The 21,146-nt window shown below is 45.2% G+C and overlaps 1 protein-coding gene across 2 annotated transcripts in view; it reads left to right on the plus strand.

The window, feature by feature from the left end:
* The window catches only part of PKN2 (protein kinase N2), a 454,984-nt gene that overhangs the window by 47,262 nt on the left and 386,576 nt on the right, over nucleotides 1-21,146 (plus strand). The window contains exon 1 of one of the 2 annotated variants that reach the window (XM_078645968.1): nucleotides 15,148-15,252. The exons of the other annotated variant lie outside the window; for it this stretch is intronic. The gene's annotated coding sequence lies outside the window, so the exon portion shown is untranslated. Of the gene's footprint in view, nucleotides 1-15,147; nucleotides 15,253-21,146 lie in introns of those variants that run through there. 2 annotated transcript variants of the gene reach the window in all.

Genomic DNA, 21,146 nt, shown 5'->3' on the forward strand with positions numbered 1-21,146 from the left:
TGCAGTGTTACACTTGGCTATTACTTGGCTTTAGACCTCAGTAGGTCTTCACGTGGCTGCCCTTCCTCCATGCCTTGCTGTTGCCGGGCAAGAGGGTAGGGTTTATTTGGACATACTCGCACATCTGTTAGCGCAGGTAGCCTTGGTGTTCAATCACTCTCTGCATCAAGCAATCCAAAAGATAACGCCAGAACGAACAATGCTTCGGTGGGTCTAAACAAGCAAGCAAGGAAGAATGGTGTCTCCAACTTGCTTCAGCAGTCCCTCGAGCTGTTAAGATTTGTTCATTTTATTTGCATTGTTTCTACAGCGTGGGCGGGGCCTCAAGATGGCTGGGACGCTGTACAAACAAGCATTGGCATAGCCAATAGGTCTCGCTTGTGGGACCTTATAAGTATTTTGTTTTGCAGCACAATATCCTAGTAACTAAATACTTATAAGGTCCCACAAGCGAGACCTATTGGCTATGCCACTGCCTGCTGCCCCTGCTCTAGGGCTAGCGCACCGCAATGTTTGTATTGGAAAGACACACACTTGTAAGGTATTCAATCGTTCAGCAAGCTCCTCATTAGCCAACACTCAGTCAGTGCAATATGGTGCGCTGGCCTTTACATAGGTGCACGGCGGCCGGGAGGCTGGCTGAGGGCGCCATTATTGACTGTTTGCCCGGGTGCCTCGCTGAAACCTAAAGTGTGGCTCCCGGGGTTGGAAGGGGGCTGCGGGCGCCAGTGTTGACAGTGCGCTACTGCTGTTAATTTACAAGGAAGAAAATGCAGAGGTCTGCATATATTTGCATTGCGCTTCGCGGCCGAATAAACAAATTAAACGCGGCATGAGCTGAAACAGATGGCAGACTGCACGCAGGTAAAACAAGTGCAAGCGGGCGGACGAAAAATGTTGCCAATGAGCTAAAAGTGTGCTCTTGTGCATGCACGTGTTTCTCTGTGACGTGCATGTCTTGTAGAGGAGGAGGAGGGAGGAGAAATGCTTGTAAAAAAAAAAAAATGCGTGCGCCGAGAAAGGAAGGCAGAGAAGGGGAGGGGGGAGGAGAAATGCGAGACGGCGGGCAGGAGAGCGGCGAAAATGACTAATTAGGGGAGGAGAAGCCGCAGAGCGCACGCTGGGCGAAGCCCTTTGATGTGCTGTGCGGCAAATGGAGGGAGGCTGATGCGCGTTCATGTTTGAACACGTGGTTCACATGAACTGCATGAAAACGCCATGAAAACGCCAGCAAAAAGCTGGTGGTTTCATGATGTTTTCGCTGCTTGAATTCTCGCTCCGCTCGATGCGCATGCGCGCATCGATAGGTCGCGAGACCTAAAAATGTTGTATTACAGTTAATTGTTCATATACCAGGCATGTGGTTGTATATAGCGAAATAGCAAGAGTAAAGCAGCATCAGAAGGATGGCCGTTTATTTGCAGCGCAGGGCCAAGAAGTGACAGTACATTTTATGTGAAACCTAAAGGATTAAAGCCATAATTAAACAATAGGACAGACGGAATTAGGCCAGGAGGCACCTATGTGGCGCACAGCGGCGCTCTAGTAACTCTGATACAACCAGTTAATAGATGGCTGGAAACTGGACCCACATTCTAATGGACAATGGGAAATTCAGGCAGCCCGCAACTGAGATGTACACGCAGGGCACTCCCTGCAGTACAGGCAGGATTACTCTGTCTGTGGTTGTTTGCACTCCCCTCTTCTCCACTCCATCCCAGGGATGAGGGGTCCTTAGCTAAAGTCCAATCACTGGATCTGCGAGCTGGGCACGGCTCTCCACCTCCGAGTCCCAGTGGCTTCAGAAGCTGTGTCTGGAAATAGCTCGTCTATTAATAGCTTGCTGCTTTGTCTGACGGGATCGAGGTAGGGCTGCTTGGTTCCCCTCCCTCTTGCAGTCATCCATTTTCCAGTGTTTTTACACATCTCTTCAACGCGACTCACGTTTTCGGTGCAGTGGGAGGAGGGGTGGCAATAACTTGCTGACAGTTCTGGGATTGTTTGCTTCAACTCATGTGATATTCGTCGGTGTTCTGTTCTGACACACTCGGAGCATATGCAGCCGGTATTTAACTATAGTCTCCTGATGGTTGGGTGAAGTAGCATCTCCTCTTTGTTTCATTCTTCTTTTTATTTAAGTTTATTGTTGACTTTCACAACCACACAAGCGTACAAAAAATGAATCGCATTACTACCACAATTGGTATATATCATAATACAGTCATCGTGCACATTACCTTTAATCTTAAAAATATTGTGCTTGGAATTTTCCTTTAAGGTTTGTATATTGAGATTCAAAAGACACGCTCATATTTCATGCCGTGTTGGACCCCCAAACAATACATATTGACTGGTTAAAATTTCGATTTTGCAGCTTTGACAAGTACTTTAATTTAATGTTATGACATTTCCAGCCAATGCCCCGCCATCTACAACTAAAAGATGACCCAGATTTGAGCCTGACATTATTCCTTTCCTCAAAACCCGGAAGAAACTGAAATACAATTTATTTACTAATATTTAAAAAAAAAAATCAGTTGATGCTATTGGAGGGTGGTGGCTGCTAGCATCAGCTGGCAAATTATCTGTATGGAAACATTGCATCCATTCGCAACCGTAGGTGTGTGGGTTTTGTTTCTTTTTGATCGGGATCTTCTGATTCTTTATCACGGAAGGACTCCTACAGCGTCTGCCTTCCCAAGTGGTTTTTGCACAGTAGTACAAAGTCCTACATAATATCCGTAGCTGATGTCTAATGATCTTTCCTAGCAGTGCTAAAAAGGGGTACAACATGTAGCTCGAGAGCTCAAAATTCCACATTCACAAAGACATTCACATGGACATGAATAGTTCTATTTCCCTGCTGGACTCAGGTCTGATTCAATTGTATGGATTCTCTTATTGTTGAGATTTTCAAACCCAATATAGCTCTCCATAGCAAAATTGAATTTTTTTTTTTGAAGCAGCTTAGTAAATCACAAGTTTGTTTTTTAATTGTAGGCTTTCTTGAGCAGAAAGGGAAGTTGCCTTATCCCCCACAACATCCTTTTTTTTGTCAAACTTCTTTTTAATGAGTCTGCAACAAACCGAGACACAATACCTTGTGTAGTTAAGTCCTGCGCCCCCCTCCCCCTCAACGCTACAGAGTAAGTTGGGTGCTGGTGCAGATGCCTCATCGAAAGAATATAGTTAGGAGAGGAGCTGTTAGGAGAAGCTCGTGACAAGCCTACAAGAACTCTAAATCTGGAACAGATGCACGTCCCTCATCGTGGGTGGGCACACCACCAGCGGTAGGCCTTTTGTACTCCTCCCACTGCACCCCATCTGCATTCAAAGTTCTTGTAGTCCTCTCTAAAGATGTCCGCCATCCTATCCATGGTGAGTATTTTCCACAGACGAGAGTGCCAATCTGCCACGACTGGTGCTGCTTTCTTCTCCCAGGAGGCTGCAATAGCCTTTTTAGCCGCCCCCAGGCATGCCCACGTGATTGCCTTATGTGCTCTAGTTTGGGGCTCCAAGGCCGGATCCCTAAGGCCTAGAAGCACAGTGTCTGCCGAAGTCACGATGGGGTATCCCAACATCTCTTATTTGGGCCTGTATTTCTTCCTAGAACCGTATAATGATTGGGCAGTCCCACCAAATGTGACAGAAGTCTCCTAGTAAACCACAACCCCTCCAGCACAGGTCCAAAGTCTGAAAAAATCTTAAGTTTCGTGGGGAAAGGGTACCCGTCGAAAAGTGAATGATTATTCTTGGCGATATCAGACACCAGATGTTTCCATTCTCTCTCTGCCACCTTCCTCCCCAAAGTGTTCCCAAAATTAGGTATAGCGTGACTTGGGGGCTCGTGCTGTGGAAACCAGGAGACTGTATAAGAAGGAAATCACTACCCTCATGGAACCAACTCTTCGTGCGAAGGTCTCTGTCGGTGTCAAGTCTCATGTGGTTGCCTCCCTGGTTGTGGGGGGTGTAGTGCCCAGTTTGTAAGTTGAAAGTAGTGGAAGTGTTCGGTAGATGGAAGTCCTTCTGGCAGTGTTCAAATGTGAGAATGGCATGGTTATGGAAAAGATCTGAAAGTATGAGGCATCCCCCCCTCCCTTCAAACGTCAAATGGGTCTGTCCTCGGAGCTGGGGGGAATTCAGGATTAAAGTCTATTGGGGTATATGAGGAGGGAAATGCCGTCCCTCCCATACCCTTAGTGACTTCGTCCAATACTTTGAGGGTAGTCTGTGCGGGTGAGCTCAAGTAAGCATTGAGCGGTTTGTCTTTCTTAGGCTTCAAAAGGACATCCCAAATCGATCTACCCCATATCGCCCGACCCATGAAGAGCCAGTGCTTGTCTGACTCCCTTATGGACCACTCCGCCACCACCCTCAATTGTGCTACCTTGTAATATAGGCCAAAGTCCTACAGCGCCACTCCCCCCTCGTTTCTTGGTCGTCTTAACACGTGAAACGGCAGGCGAGCTCTGCCATTTTGCCATACATAGCAAGTGATGAGAGAGCGCAGCCCCGGATGGAAGTCTCTCTCCAAGTCTATCGGGAGTGCCTGGAACACATAAAGGAGTTTAGGCAGGACTGTCATTTTGTTCGTGTGTATATGTCTCAGTCTCAAAATAAATAGTGATTTCCACCGCTTGAGATCTTGTTGGATCTGGAGTAGAAGGGTAGGATAGTTCGCATTAAATAGTCCCTCTAAATGTGGCGTAATCTGGACCCCAAGGTACGTGAGTTTATGTTTAGCTCATAGAAACAGAGATTCCCCTTGTATGAGAGTCTTCAACCTCTCTGACAGAGTCAAGGTTAGTAAGGAAGACTTGGCCAGGTTTACTCGGAAGCCCGTCACCTTTTCAAATTCCTTCAGCTCATTCCGAAGGGCCCGTAGAGAGGAACGGGGGAGGAGAGTGTCATCAGAACGCCATCTGCGAAAAGCGACAACTTGTGGTCCTCACCCACAAATCTGATCCCCTTGATTTCTGGAGTTGCCCGAATCCGAGCCACCAGGGGCTCAATACTCAGGGTTAACAGCAGGGGAGACCATGGACACTCTTGTTGCGTTCCCCGGCCTGGTGGAGAAGTGTGGCTCAAATGGTTAGAGCGGCAGACCCTGATGCAGAGGTCTGGTCCGGGACCAGGGTTCAATACCCGCCTCGGCGGGTCTTGGGCTCAATTTCCTCGGACCTGATAATTCTCGCCTCCTGCCTATTCTAATCATGGGTCCCACTCTGCAACTCTGGGCAATAGCTTGCTTAATCTCCACAACGGCCCCAACAGCGCTGGGATGCCTGGCTTCACCTTGGGGGTGCCCAGGAGTGGACATTTCACAGGGAAAAGCCAGGAAGGGTTCCTAAGCGGTATACGGACAACGCCGGGACACTTCCATTGGCGGTAGCTGTGCGCTTTACAAATGCTGGCATTTACATTTACATTTAGGGCGAATGACATAGAGATTACCCCATTAACCTTTATTCTCGAGCAAGGGTTTGCGTAATTGGCTCTAATCATATTGATAAAAGGATCCCCAAATCCAAAGATTTTCAGTGTAAGAGAGAACGGACCAGTCCACCCTGTCAAAGGCTTTATCCGCATCTAGCCCCACCAAGAGTGCTGGCGTCTTGCATTTGGAAACCTTTTCTATAAGATGTAACGTTCTCTGAATATAGTCATGAGTTTGCCTCCCCTTTATGAAATCAGATTGGTCGGGGTGGATTATATCTGGCATCAGGTTCCCCAGTCTTGCCGCCAAGATTGCTGAGTATAATTTGGTATCTAGATTCAAGAATGAAATTGGCCTATAGGAGGCACATTGCTGTGGGTTCTTCCCTGCCTTCAGAATCACCGTAATCACCGTAATCGCGGTCTCCGCTATTGAGGGTGACACCTTCTGGCCCTTCGCTATCTCTTTGAAAACTGAGGTCCGGTGGGAAGCAATCTCTGGAGCGTATGTTCTGTAAAAGTGGGCTATAATTAAGTCAGGCCCTGGGGATTTATGCAGTTTTAATGTCGTGAGCGAATCCAGATAGCTGAGCTAGGCTTTAGAGTCTACACGATTTGCCCGATAGTTACTTATAGAAGTCCCTGAAGATGTTTGCCTTGTAAGAATCTGAATATTCTACCCCCCTTCTCCCTGCAAATTCTCCTATATATTCCCTTTCCCCCCAGACCTGCCGAGCCCAATGTGTGTCCACTTTGTTCCCATGAGCATACGTGCTACGACTCATTCTCAGGAGAGTAAATTCCGCTCTATTAGTGTAAATTGCGTTGAGATTCCCCTTTAAAGTGCTGAACTGGCGCTGTAAAATCCAGATGATTCAGAAAAGGGGGTGGTGATGAACAGAGTGTCTGAATTAAGCAGACCACTCTTACCCAGTCCAAAGATCAGGGCTTGATCCATCACCGTTATTTAGCTCACTGCCCCATCCCAGCTCAGAACCTGGCTATATGCAAATTAGTCTGTCCCTGGCCCAGTGCATCATGGGAACAGGGCAGACCAAACTACCAAGCCAATTCTTCACCAGAAAGGAGACAAGCTTCCGGGGACCGGTTTCTGCCATTTCAGGCGTCGTCGGCCCGGCTTGCTTGAATCCTGATGGAGCAGTGAGCAAGGGACTCATGTCTGAGTATACCCTTCCACGCTTATGGTGGACAAAATGATTCAGAAAAGGGGGTGGTGATGAACAGAGTGTCTGAATTAAGCAGACCACTCTTACCCAGTCCAAAGATCAGGGCTTGATCCATCACCGTTATTTAGCTCACTGCCCCATCCCAGCTCAGAACCTGGCTATATGCAAATTAGTCTGTCCCTGGCCCAGTGCATCATGGGAACAGGGCAGACCAAACTACCAAGCCAATTCTTCACCAGAAAGGAGACAAGCTTCCGGGGACCGGTTTCTGCCATTTCAGGCGTCGTCGGCCCGGCTTGCTTCAATCCTGATGGAGCAGTGAGCAAGGGACTCATGTCTGAGTATACCCTTCCACGCTTATGGTGGACAAAATGATTCAGAAAAGGGGGTGGTGATGAACAGAGTGTCTGAATTAAGCAGACCACTCTTACCCAGTCCAAAGATCAGGGCTTGATCCATCACCGTTATTTAGCTCACTGCCCCATCCCAGCTCAGAACCTGGCTATATGCAAATTAGTCTGTCCCTGGCCCAGTGCATCATGGGAACAGGGCAGATAAAACTACCAAGCCAATTCTTCACCAGAAAGGAGACCAGCTTCCGGAGACCGGTTTCTGCCATGTCAGGCGTCGTCGGCCCGGCTTGCTTGAATCCTGATGGAGCAGTGAGCAAGGGACTCATGTCTGAGTATACCCTTCCACGCTTATGGTGGACAAAATGATTCAGAAAAGGGGGTGGTGATGAACAGAGTGTCTGAATTAAGCAGACCACTCTTACCCAGTCCAAAGATCAGGGCTTGATCCATCACCGTTATTTAGCTCACTGCCCCATCCCATCCCAGCTCAGAACCTGGCTATATGCAAATTAGTCTGTCCCTGGCCCAGTGCATCATGGGAACAGGGCAGACCAAACTACCAAGCCAATTCTTCACCAGAAAGGAGACAAGCTTCCGGGGACCGGTTTCTGCCATTTCAGGCGTCGTCGGCCCGGCTTGCTTGAATCCTGATGGAGCAGTGAGCAAGGGACTCATGTCTGAGTATACCCTTCCACGCTTATGGTGGACAAAATGATTCAGAAAAGGGGGTGGTGATGAGCAGAGTGTCTGAATTAAGCAGACCACTCTTACCCAGTCCAAAGATCAGGGCTTGATCCATCACCGTTATTTAGCTCACTGCCCCATCCCAGCTCAGAACCTGGCTATATGCAAATTAGTCTGTCCCTGGCCCAGTGCATCATGGGAACAGGGCAGACCAAACTACCAAGCCAATTCTTCACCAGAAAGGAGACAAGCTTCCGGATTCAAGCAAGCCGGGCCGACGACGCCTGAAATGGCAGAAACCGGTCCCCGGAAGCTTATTTCCTTCCCAGTACAAGAATTGGCTTGGTAGTTTGGTTTGCCCTGTTCCCATCATGCACTGGGACAGGAACAGACTAATTTGCATATAGCCAAGTTCTGAGCTGGGATGGTGCAGTGAGCTAAAAAACGGTGATGGATCAAGCCCTGATCTTTGGACTGGGTAAGAGTGGTCTGCTTAATTCAGGCACTCTGTTCATCACCACCCCCTTTTCTGAATCATTTTGTCCACCATAAGCGTGGAAGGGTATACTCAGATGTGAGTCCCTTGCTCATTGCACCATCAGGATTCAAGCAAGCCGGGCCGACGACGCCTGAAATGGCAGAAACCGGTCCCCGGAAGCTTGTTTCCTTCCCAGTACAAGAATTGGCTTGGTAGTTTGGTTTGCCCTGTTCCCATCATGCACTGGGACAGGAACAGACTAATTTGCATATAGCCAAGTTCTGAGCTGGGATGGTGCAGTGAGCTAAAAAACGGTGATGGATCAAGCCCTGATCTTTGGACTGGGTAAGAGTGGTCTGCTTAATTCAGGCACTCTGTTCATCACCACCCCCTTTTCTGAATCGTAAAATCCAGATGGGCATTTTTTTGTGTTCTGTTTCTATCCAAACAAGCTCTGCCTCCAGCTCTGCCCGTTCCGCAGCTCTTGGTTTTTTCAGTGCAGCAATGAGTTCGATGCATTTGCCCCACAATACCGCCTTAAAGGCGTCCCAATTGTTCAGTGGCGAGGTTGCAAGCAGCTCATTCAATTGGAAAAATTCCTTAATTGCCGAGCGTAGTTAGTCTCGGAGCAATCTGTCCCGTGTTAAAGAAATGGGGAAGAACCATCTCGGCGGACCGTGAGCAATGCCTTCCCAATTTAGGCACACAGACTGGGCTGTGGCCTGAAAGTGTAATAGGGAGAATCTTTGCATCCTGAAGGATCCCCAGTAGCCCCTGGTTAACGAATATATAATCTAATTTTGGTTACGTTTGATGGAGGTGTGAAGAATAAGTGTAATCCCTTGTGTCAGGGTTGAGGGTCTGCCATGCATCATTGAGGCCCAGCGATTGAAACGTGTTTTAGGGGTTTGGAGAAACTTCCCCCGGTTGATCTGTGAAGCAGAGAGGTCTCAAACGCATCTTGGCCTTTATTAGGTGTATAGACCGAAACAAAGGTGGCCAGCCCCCCCTCTCAGCTTCCTCATCACCACCCCTCCCTCTCTGTCCGTCTTAACACGCTCTGGTTGAAAATTGGTGTAGTGAGACAATGACGCTACCCCATTATGTGTGGTGCAGGCAGAGGATCTATATATAAGGGAGTCGTTTTTGTGCCGTAGCCTGTGTCCCTCGGATCTCTTTAAATGTTTTTCCTGGAGCACCACCACATCAAATTGATGATCAACCAGAAATGTCTATATTTTGTGGCGGGTGAACCGGGAGTTCAGGTCCTTTGCGTTCCATGAGGTTACAATGATCATTTCTCCAGATTAAGCATTCCCCCCTCACGTTACAGCACAACTAGTTTGCCCACCTTCTCCTCCCTCATTCGGCCCTCCGGGTTCTCTATCCCCACCCCACAGTCTGCTTTTCCATAGTTGCAAACTTGTGTTGTAAGCTGACTGCTTCCCTTGCTTCCCCACCATCCCCCCATGTGTATAACTCACCCACCTTGAAACTATAAAAACATGAAGAAACCTGGACTGCGGGCCCACGGGTCCCCCATAGTGGTGGCTCGAGCCTTGGCCAAGGCCCGCTGCCCGGCTGTCTATTACTGCAAATACAAGGTAGCAACAAGAGAGCGAGGAATAGACCGTAGTACTTTTCCTTTTCCCCAAACATATATATTAGAACAACATGGACAAGACCTCCAGCAGGTACAGGTCAGGGATGCTACCCTGTCACCTGATCATTTGATGATAGCAACCTCACCCACCTACCTGGTAGGTGGCATGCTTCATCATCGGGGCACAGCTGGATCACCGAGTGCGATCCAGCTGTGCTGCAACGCCTGTCTACAGCGGAGCGGGATTTAGTGTAGAAGTGACAGTGCTATGTGTGGTGAATTATGTGCTAAAAATGCCTATAGGAAATGCCCTTTTAAAAGTTTTAATGGAAGGGTCCTATGGCATGGATATATTTGAGGTAAAAATTTACCTCTATATCTCATTCAAAAAGTGTAGGTCTCTAGTTTCAGCCTTCTACGATAGTCGTGAGGCTTTCTTCAGGACCAATAGTGTGCGTGGCTACAAAAGGTAGAGCTGGCCACTGTGGTGTATAGTTCTATCAACGCGCACCCTAAAGCGCGTTGTGTATGTAGTGGATCAGTATACTCACAGATCCTGTGCGTAAAGTATTTTATCTTTACGAGTGTCTTGGTACAAGGATCCTGTCACACGTTAGAGTGCTAGGGGATCATTTGTCTCCTCTAGCGATACTTCATGACCTAGTACGTGGATCAGGACCCGACCTATTACTGCAAATAAACATAGCATTCCCATTCGTTAAGTTCGGTATGGCTGTGGTTATTTTGCGACCTGTAGAGCCCTTGAGTTCAGAGCCTTTCTCCTCCTTGGACGTTTCTACTTTCCATTTCAATCTATGTGACTTCAATTTCATTTGTTCACCAGGCTTCCATCGTCTTTCCAAATGATCCTTACTGGAACTGGAGCCTGTCTCCCTCTCGAACTATGTTTTGGTTTGACAGCCCTTGGATACCACCTTAGTGCGCACTGACTCTTTCCCTTTCGCAAGTACAGAAGTATGCTGCTCCTCAGGAACTGGTAGACCTAGAACTTCTAGTCCCTTCCGTAGCTCTGTGATATGCCGAGTCTTGCTGTGAAGTTTGAAGGCCAGGCCAAACGTATACGTCAATCAATATTTGATGTTGTCAGATCGTAACTTTTCTGTAAGCATTCTGAAGCTTTGCCTACATTGGAGGGTAGATTGCACCAAGTCCTAAAACAACACCCAGGAGAAGCCTTGGAAAGATATTGAATCCTTTTTCCGTGCAGCCTGTAAGATGGCTTCCTTAACTTTAAATGAGTGGAGCTTGACCTGGATGTCGCGGGTACGTCTTCTCTCTCCGGGTACTGAGGGTCCCATACAATGACCCCTCTATATTTAACATTTTCAGTTGACGTGGCCCTGGAACCTCTGTGATGAAACCCTCCATAAAGGCTTCCAGATCGGGCCCCTCTGCTCCATCCTCCAGGTCTCTAATTCTGATATGGTCTCTCCTCAACCAGTTTTCCAAGTCTTTTGTTTTTAAGGAGGGCCAGCTGCAGTTGTTTGTCAAGGTCCTGCATTCTATCTTGGGTGTCAGCCATTCGCTTGTCCAGGTCGTGTGTTTGGCCTTCCACCTCTGTTACTCTTGTTCCTATGGAATCCATGTCATGTTGGAGGGAGGTCATACGTTCCTTCATGTCCGCTTTAAGTTTATTCATTGAGGCTTGCAAGTCGCTCTTTAGATCTGTGCGCAGTTCGGCCTTGAATTCCCTCAGATATGCCATCAGGTCTTCTTTAGTGAACGACATGTCTAACTTGGTATTCCTCTGATCCTGAGGTTGCTTTTTCTCCGTGGGTGCACAAAATTTGAAACTTTAGGTACAGCTTTTTTTGGTGGCATAGATACGTCCCTAACTCCTGTGTGAACTCGATGTTTCTCCAGGCCCGCCAGTGACTCCAGATCCTCTGTCGCACCCTTTAATTCCCTTCCGAGAGGGTTATTGGCTTAGGACCTTAAGAGATCGATTGGATCCAGCCAGGAGGTCTCCCCCCCCCTAACTAGATGGGATCAGTATCAGTGGTTGCCATCTAAGGGTCAGGCGCGATGTGTTGCTCATGCCACTTGTTGTTGGAGGCAAGCCAACCGCCTGGGTTGTCTCTGGGCGTCTCAGGGTCTCCCTGGTGGTCCAGGGGGCAGCTCACTGGCTGAAACGGGCCGTCACTATCCCTCCTGTAGCTACAGCATTATGGTCGCCATGTTGGAGTCAGTCGTGGCCGGGAATCAGCAGTCATCCCCTGATGGAGTCGCCCTTTTGATTACATTGGAAGGTCCCGTCCGTCTCCGAAATTCAGTATGGGCCGTCCAATTTCCTTGCGGTCCCCACACTCACCGCCATTGTACTGTTTCTCATCTTTCAAAATGGCGGGAGAGGTTTTCTCAAGATCCCCTCCCCCTCCAGGCATTGCCAGTTGTGGGTATCGAGCTGGGCCTTCCCTCACTGCTGCCCGAGAACAGGCACCTTGCCTCAGACCTGGCTCACGTCTCCAGAGCGGCGACCAGAGTCCTGCTGCACAATCTTGCTCAGCACGGCTGCTACTGTGTCTCGGCTCTGTGTGTCTGTTTCTTTGCCCAGGTATGTGCTCAGTCTTGAGCGCCTGTGTGGGACTATCATTTCAGGATCTCGCTGCTGCTTGTCTTGGCTACATCTGAGCTCTCGTTCCGGCGGTGACAGCTACATGGCGGTGGAGCTGATACGGATCACGTCCGATCAGCCATCTTGCTTAGCCACCCACATCTTCCTTTTGAATCAGTTTAAGTAATGTATTTTAGAGCAACCAAATTGTTGTGTGCTTTGAGCCTATCCGTTGTCCGATATTCTTTTTTTTTTTTTTAGTTTGACATGTATCCTGTAATTACAGTGAACTGGGCCAGAGCTTGTAGCTCTCAGCTACTCGCAACTAATCCAATAGGTTAGTGATGGTAACGTGGTGATTTTGGATTTGTTGAGGGGCCTCAACACTGGACTGGCTGGCAATGCATTTGTTTGTATTTTTGGGGGGGTGAATTGGACTCGGTGATATTTCGTATGCTCATGCCACTTCATTTAGTGGACTCCGGAGACATGAGTATTGAAATGTTGAATCTTAACCTGTTGCGTGCTTCTGTCGGCTAACGGCCGTTGCGAGCACTACCTCCGTAGTGCTGCACATGTACGTTGGCCGACCCTGCCCCGCCTGTGCAATTTAACGTCCGCAGCGCAGCAGATTTTGCGACGCGCTTAAGTGGTTAAATGACTGACCGCTGGTCTGTCTCAATGTATCACATAGATGAGATCATTGGATCAGTTCTGATGAATAGACTGCTCCCCAAGGTAGGTTGAGTGCGACTCAGTAGTAATTTTTGTGGCTCTTTCTGCCACTGAGAGCCATTGTACCTACATCCGCATCATGAGTGTATGAGCTCTTGTACCTTTTTTCTAGCTGTTTCGGAGTACTCTGCTCCAGCCTGTGTTCCCCTTGTCGTCACTGCAGTGTAACCGCTGTGTGTTCAGGGCTATGGCAGAAGCCCTACGTGGCAATCAGTTGACTGATTCTACAGCACCAAACTCAGCTGCCCGGCTTGTTTTGCACTGAGCTTCTGGAGCTGTGTACATATGCATAAAAAACTACAAAGTCTTCTGATGTGAACGGGAGAGTTAAAACTCACTATAGATACACTGCTGTGAATCCGATGGGGGTATTAAAATCCAAATCCTGCTGGCACTTTTCGAAGGATCATAATGAAGCCTCCAATTGTTTAGCTAGTTACACCCCCCTGTACACTCTTCCTCTTTCCCCGCGTCCTTGTCATATTATTTACCCACTTTGACTTTATTCGATTAAAAATCTCCAAAATGCTCATGAACAAGGGAATCTTCTTTTACGGATTTTTTATACCCTAGATTACGCGCAAAGCATGGCAGTGAACTTTAAGTAAGAATAACTGGTTCAATATAATATAGCATACAAAAATGACCAGCTACTACATACTGCATGTCGGTTGTAAAGAAATGTGTTTTGCTACTAGTTGTGTTGTAACTTATGTGTATATGAGAGAAGCTTGCACAGCTGCTGGGGCTTGAGGCACGGGGGCGACGTGTGTTTATATCTATGTGTGTGTGTGTGTTTGTGTCTTTTATACTGTGCTGCCTGTTCTGTGTATTGTTAGGCAAACATTGTCCCCACCTGTTCGCGTGGGTTATTCAGAGGAGGGTCCGCCAGGGGTAGGTAAAGGCAGCCCTTTGTATATTTACATTTTCAGGGAAACTTTTCCTAGTTTCTTCTCACTGTTCGAACAAGCCATGTTTTAGTGTTTATAGGAAATCCCGTTAGTTTAAAAATCCAACAGACAGGAATAAAAAAAGTATCAGGAAATTTTATTTTTTATTTTATTTGGGTAATTTCTTTGTTAAACGAATAGAGAACATTCGGTTAATGGCTTGCATTATAAATAGTTATTTGAATACAACGCTGTGCACATTTTAATTCACTTGTATTTTCTTTCGATTTCACAACACTCCTAAATTCAAGCACGTTTCTTTTGTTTAAGAAATCAAGTGTAATTGTTACAGCTCTTGCTGAACTGGGTTTTAATTTGTGAATCTTTTAGTTCTGCTTGGAACTGAAGCAGCTTATTTGATAATGTTCTGCATGAGTATGTATCCGAATGTATTTACTTTTGGTCGGTTTGATATTAATTGTAGAAAGTTCTTTGGTGGGCAGGGTTTTTTTCTGTGTAGTGAATCTCTTTTGCACATTATCTCTCAAGGCCAAGCCTGTGTTTTGTAACATTAAGCCACCGACGTTTTCTTCTTTTATGGTGCTATTTTTAGCAACTTGTTTAAGTTTGGGCAACACCAACTCCTGTGGCTTTTTTTCGAGTATGACTTTTACGTGTGTGTGGATCAGGAGCTGACTTGTTCAGCAGCCCCACCCCTGGCAGTGCACGTCTCATCCACACGTTTTACCAGCTTTCCCTGAATGCAAATTGTACCTCATGCGAAATTTGTTGTTCACTACTCAACCCAATGCGATGCATTTCTGGCAAAATATTCCCCAGGCGCTTAACGCATTACTGACCGGCTTGCAACGGTGATGTATCCGTGACCCTTGCATACAACCAGCACGTGTGTGAGCCTGGCCCCGTCAGCGCTCATAGATGTTCACACCTGCACCCAGTAACTTAGGCAGATGTGACCTCACCCCCTCATCCGGTATGACACGCACTCATTAAGCTGGGCAGGACGCTTTGCAATAGAACTTTTTATATTTTAATATTTCTGTTATTGCTACTGTGCCCTGCGCCTAGGCAGCTGCCTGCACAACCGAACCCCCTCGCCGCCCCCACCTCCAACTGGTACAGTCCGCTCACACCCCCAAGAGGCAATTTCCTGTTTGGCTGGGGAAAGGAAAGAGCAGTCGAGCTTCCAAGTGATGGCTGACGTGCTCGCACACTCACGGATGGAATAGAGTAGTGTGCACTTGACTACAGCGTATCCGGCGTCTGGCTCTCCTGTACTGCTTAGGCAAGGTATGTATTGTGCTCAAAGATGCATGACTGCGTTTACAAGACATGACATGGATGTTATGTCTGCGCTTGCCCTTGCTGGTGTACCTCTGTAATATTTTCCGGACTGTTGATGCTGGATTGTCTTTCTTCTGCTTGTTCTTGCTTTGCGTGTTTTTACCTTTGGTTTTTGTACAAGTGCAAAATGAGGTGTTATCCTTCCAACCCTAAAATAATTAGTCCTGCCTCTCCCTCCGTTGATAGTTTGTTTTTCTTGTGCTTGACTTTCTTTTTAGCTTCTGATCGTCTCCCCCTTGTCCTTGCGTTTTTCACAATGAAATAGTACCACAGGGTGTATATAATAATCTCTTGAAAAAGGCTTGTTATCGCCAAGTGTTACCAGCCTGAACTGGTGCAGACGGATCCTTCAAAAGGAAAGTTCACTTGTAATACAGTTTCTAGTCTCGGGGTTGTCAGTGGTCCTACCTTGTCTCTGAGACTTGAGGAAATCATCACGTGCAAATGAAACAGTAGAGGTTGGGTACTCTGGCCAGAAACCCAGAGCAGACTAATTCATTCATTTATAGTTAAACAGAAAGTGCTGCACCTAGAAGCCTGATATAGCATTGGGAAAGAGGGGAAAAGCAAGAGGGCGTTGGATCAGTTGGCAAGGGACCTAACAATAGTTTGATGTTTTCCTTAGGAAGGACTGTTGCAAAATTGAGACATCATGTCCTGTCCATTGATTTAGTTGAGGTAGCCTTAGAGAAGTACACTGTTTGCACCCATTCATAATCCTGTACGGGTTGTGAATAGATTACTGAATGCCAGAGGGCTTTACTGAGGAAGTATGGAGCATGAGCAACCTTAAATAAGTCAATTTCGCTTTATATATGCAGAAGCAACGAATACCCTTCTGTAATACATTGACAAGTGTGATGCTCTCTTAAAATGTCTAAAGAGATCCTTGGGACTGGTCACAGGAACAGTTCCTCTCATGTGTTGTTGTCTAGTTCTTGTTGTTCTATGGAACACTTGGTATTTATGTTCATTTTGGTTCCTTCACTGGCATGCCAGGACAGCACATTTGTTGCCACGATTTCTTGTGGGCTGGTTGGGGTGACTTTGATTTTCTTTCACTTTTGCAGTCTACTGTAGTTGAAGACTTGACTGCTTTACTTCCATTTATATTCTAAGTAAGTGAAGTGGCTCTCAGAAAGATTTAAAGAAATGGGCACCACATTTTTATAATATTATGTTCCAGAATTAGCAGGCAATTGTTGCATATGCAATATATACAACGTGTTCTATATATTTCTATAATGGCTTTTATGGGTACAGGTGGTCAATACTCTTGCAATGGGATGCGACCTACAAATTATGCCATTTTTGGATTCCATATCCCACTTCTGTTTTTTAACCTATCGGTCTTATGTTTTTTTTCCTAAATGGTCACATCATTTTTATTGGATTTAATATGAATCAACATAAGTGCACAATGAAAACTAAAACGAGGGAAATAGATTGTCATAATAAAGACAATGTAAACACAAGTCATGTGATATGAATAGTTGCCTAAATAAAGCCATATTGACTTCTACTGTATCATGACGTGTACATTATCTATAATTTTGTATGGATATTGTTTCCCCCCAAATATGTGAGCTTTTTTCGTTAGCACACTTTACTTCAAAAACTCCCCTCTGATTCCACATTGTATTATTAATCAACTTCAAAATCTGATCCCTTTGCCTGCATCAGTCCTATGATTATAAATAGCATGTTTTGAGATCTAAAGTGATTTTTGATCTACGCATGGTAGGATTCTCCACTTTTGACAGACCCAGGTATCCTCTTTTGGACTCAGCAGTAGAATAGATCAAGAGCTCGCCATCTAGGTGGGCACATGAACAATCAAGGGGAGGCTTTCAGGGATGTAAGCCACTAAGGGACCCCACACTAAGTCATATTTCTTGGAGTACTTGTTTTGTGTATGTTTTCCCATTGCCATCATCTTCTACAGTCTAGCATGTTTGTGAGTAACGGATGGTGGGTCCTACTGTTAACAGTGAACTTGCAAAGTCTTATTTTTTTATTGTGGGGCAGGAGCAGGGGGAATGCTCCTATACTCCTAGCTTACCCATCTAATTTATTGAGTGCTTGTGTCTTGGTGTTGCGATAAGGGCATTAAGACAAGAGGGGAGCCCGGCACGGGTGAAGTCCCCGATGTGTTGATGGCAAAACGTCAGCATACCCGTCTGAAAAACATCTCCTAGCAAGCTTAGTATGCTATTCTGGGGTCTTTATGGAACCTTTTAATGATTTGGGAAGACCTGCGAAAATGTTCTAACAGCCTAATTATCTTGAGCTTAAAAAAAAAGTAAGGCAACATTTAAAACTTCAATAAAAGTTTGTATACAAGGTTGTTTTCATTTCTGCATATTCTTGCGTCTATAGAAAAGTTAAATGTAATAAACATTGACAGCTGATAATTTTTTTGGTGTGTGTCAGAAACTCTAGCATAAAAGGAGTACTTCAAAAGTATATCGCTTTTGCACAATTTGATTGTGAATTTATGAAAATATGTAAAAGGGAAAGCTCAGTTTATGCATATGAAGCTGTACTCTTGAAATGCAGTTTCAGTTTAAGAAATAAGAACCACATAGACGTTTGCTATTTATACATTGAAATTCTGTTTGCACATCATTCTTATTATTCTGTACACAATATTGCTACATATGTTGCATATTAGTGGAGTAGTCTGACTCCTCCAATTAAGACTGCTAAATTTCCTATAGGATCTGAAAATTCCCTAAAAGTGGGTTTTGTGTGTAGCACTTACACACTTGATGATTTCTCATTGTGCTTCTGTAATAGGAGTCGGTGTTAAACCATTAAGATTTTCATTGTAACTGCTTCGAAAGAATGTACAGCTGAGTTGGCCTTATATAAATTCAAAGAAAAACCAAAGGTGGTGATGGAGGGAGCGTTGACAATACAAACACTCACCCCCAGTCAACTGATCTGGGTTTAATCCATCACCGTTCTTTAGCTCACTCCGCCACCCCAGTTCAGACATGGCCATATGCAAATCAGTCTGACCCTGTGCCTCATGGGAACAGTCCAGCCCGAACTGCCAAGCCATGTCTTCCCTGGACCGGAATCAAGCTTCCCAGGACCGGTTTCTGGCATTACAGCCGTCTTCAGCTGGGCTTGCTTGACTCCAGTGGCAAAGTGAGCAATGGACTCCCTTGTACCAATGTTACACCGAAGTTCGTTAATAGACGCATATGTGGGAATGCAAGTTACACAAAATGGATGCGGTATGCATAACAATATTTTCTTACATGAGAAAATAGTATTCTACATAAAGAATTATTGCAACAGTGCCCACATTTCATCTTTATCGTTAAGACCCACTGTGGCCGTTTGATATTTAGCAATCAATCTTGCTTCCAGTCTGTTAAGTTTAGTCTGGACATCCACTCCACCTGTATTGCCAATAACACACAATACCGACCACTGGAAGTCGTTTCCTAAATGGTTCTGACTTCGAAAGTGTTGTACTAAAGGAGCCCCTTGTACATTGCATTTGATCTTGGATTTGTGTTGAAGAATCCTCTTTTTTATAGGTTGTCTGAACTATATAGAATTTATTGCTTGTACATTTTATGCAATATAGCACATTTTTAGTGTTACAGTTGGAGAATCCCTTTTGGTAATGTCTCTGTCCATCGATGTCTACATATTTAGAGTCCTCTGTGAGTCTGCACATTTTTGAGAGCAAAAATGTCCTGTTACAGGAGGTAAATTTAATAGACCTCTAAGGTCTTTTTTCAGCAAATCTGATTCCCTTGCTGCTCTAACCAACTGTTGACGAATATTTTTACCCTTTCTAAATGCGAACAGTGGTTTGGGGATTCCTAATCGTTCAATAAGTTTCCAGTTTTTTTGCACAATTTTCTTCACTCAATTGGCTCTGGAATCCTATGTAAGGACACATGCCAATGGCGTATTTTTATCACGTTCTCTTGGACTCAATAAAGTTTCTCTTGGTGCTCTCTTTAGTGCCACCTTCACTAATTTCTTTGGATAACCACGCTCTACTAGTTTTTCTTTAAAAATATTGGCGTTGATAAAATAATCCTCTTTATTGGTACAGTTCCTCCTTATGCGGAGGAATTGTCCATATGGCAAACTTTCTTTAAGTGTAAGGGGATGACAACTAGTGAAGTGAAGAAGTGTATTACGATCTGTGGGCTTGGTAAACAAATTAACCTCCATGGTACCCTCCTTGTGCTGAATGTATACATCTAAAAATGTATCTTTTCTGTGTCCTTTGACACAGTGAAGTTGAATTCTTCAGTTCTGGTGTTTAACCAATTATGGAAGTCAATGAGTTCAAGTTCCTGTCCTTCCCAAATCATAAAAATGTCGTCTATATAGCGACACCAAAAAACCACCTGGTTTTTAAAGGGGTTGGTGTCGCTATATATCCATTTATTTTCGAAATCGGCCATGACAAGATTGGCAATTTCCGGAAAGAAACTACAACCCATCACTACACCTGATATTTGTAGATACAGGGAATCTTTAAATTAAAAAAATTGTTTTTCAGGCCCAGGGTGGCTAAGGCTGTTATAAATTCTGTGGGAACTTGATGTAGGCGTTCTCTCCGGTCTAGTGTATATCTCAACACTGCCACCGCCTCATCTTGAGGTATAACAGTGTACAAAGATTCGATATCAAAAGATACCAACAATTGATTTTTGGTATTGTAGGGTAAACCTTCCACTTTTGATATTAAGTCCATTGTGTCCCTAACGTATGATCTAGTTTCTTTCACCATAGGCAATAAGAAAGTATCAATATACTTTACAAGTGGCTCCAGAATCGAGCCCCATGCCAATACTAGGGGTATACCCGGTGGACTTATCATACATTTGTGTACCTTGGGTAACACATAGATATTGGGTATTTTGTTTTGGTTGCTATTCAAAAAATCAAACTCTTTTTTACAAAGCCATCCCTCATCCAATCCTTCATTAGTGATCTCTAGGATCTTCAATTTCAATTCAGGGGTGGGGTTAGATTCTAAGGGTCTGTAATGTAGGGGATTCCCCAACTGACAAATTACTTCCTGGTCACATTTCTCAGTGTCCCACAGTAAAATTCCTCCCCCTTTGTCGGCGGGTTTTATTGTTGTAGCCGAACTTTCTGACAAATCCTTTAAAGGTTTCATTTCATATTTGTTACAATTAGTGTTAAAGAAGATCTTCTCCTTTTGTAACATATCTAATTCTCGTATCTGTTGGGCAATTTTTTGATAAATTATATCGGTATGGTTTCAACATTCTAAGCAACCCCATCATTCATTGGAATCAGCGCCTGTAGGTTTTCTTCCGAGTACGGAAGGGTTCTGAATCTTGATTCTGGTATTGTTCTGTTGTTTTATATTTAGTGTGGTATTGGCCTTGTTGTGGAAATTGACCTGGTTGGGGGTTGTAACCTCTGCATCCTGTGCCTCCTCCTCTGCCTCGATACCTGCCTCTGCTGTAAAAAGGATGTTGGGATCTTGGGTAATGGGGGGGTAAGGATTATAACCCTGATCCGAGTCTGAGGAAGTGTCGGAAAAAGTGATGAATTTGTTACGTGATCTCCCTCTGTATTGTAAATTGAGTGCACTTAGGTTATTGTTCTGATAGAAATCGTCCTTCAAGTAAGGATAGATTTCTTCTAACTTGAAGTTTTTTATGTCCCTTGCCACCTTTGTGGTTTTCTGATTCGTGGTATGAACTTTAAAGTCAGCAATTCTTTTTTCAGTGTTACGTTTGCCAGCACAACATTTATTTAACATTGGTTTATTCTATGTCTCAGATTCCTTGTCTTCCTATTTGACTGTATGACTGATTCCAGGG

The sequence above is a fragment of the Lissotriton helveticus genome, chromosome 1_1 (assembly GCF_964261635.1).
Source record: "Lissotriton helveticus chromosome 1_1, aLisHel1.1, whole genome shotgun sequence".
Lineage (NCBI taxonomy): Eukaryota > Metazoa > Chordata > Amphibia > Caudata > Salamandridae > Lissotriton > Lissotriton helveticus.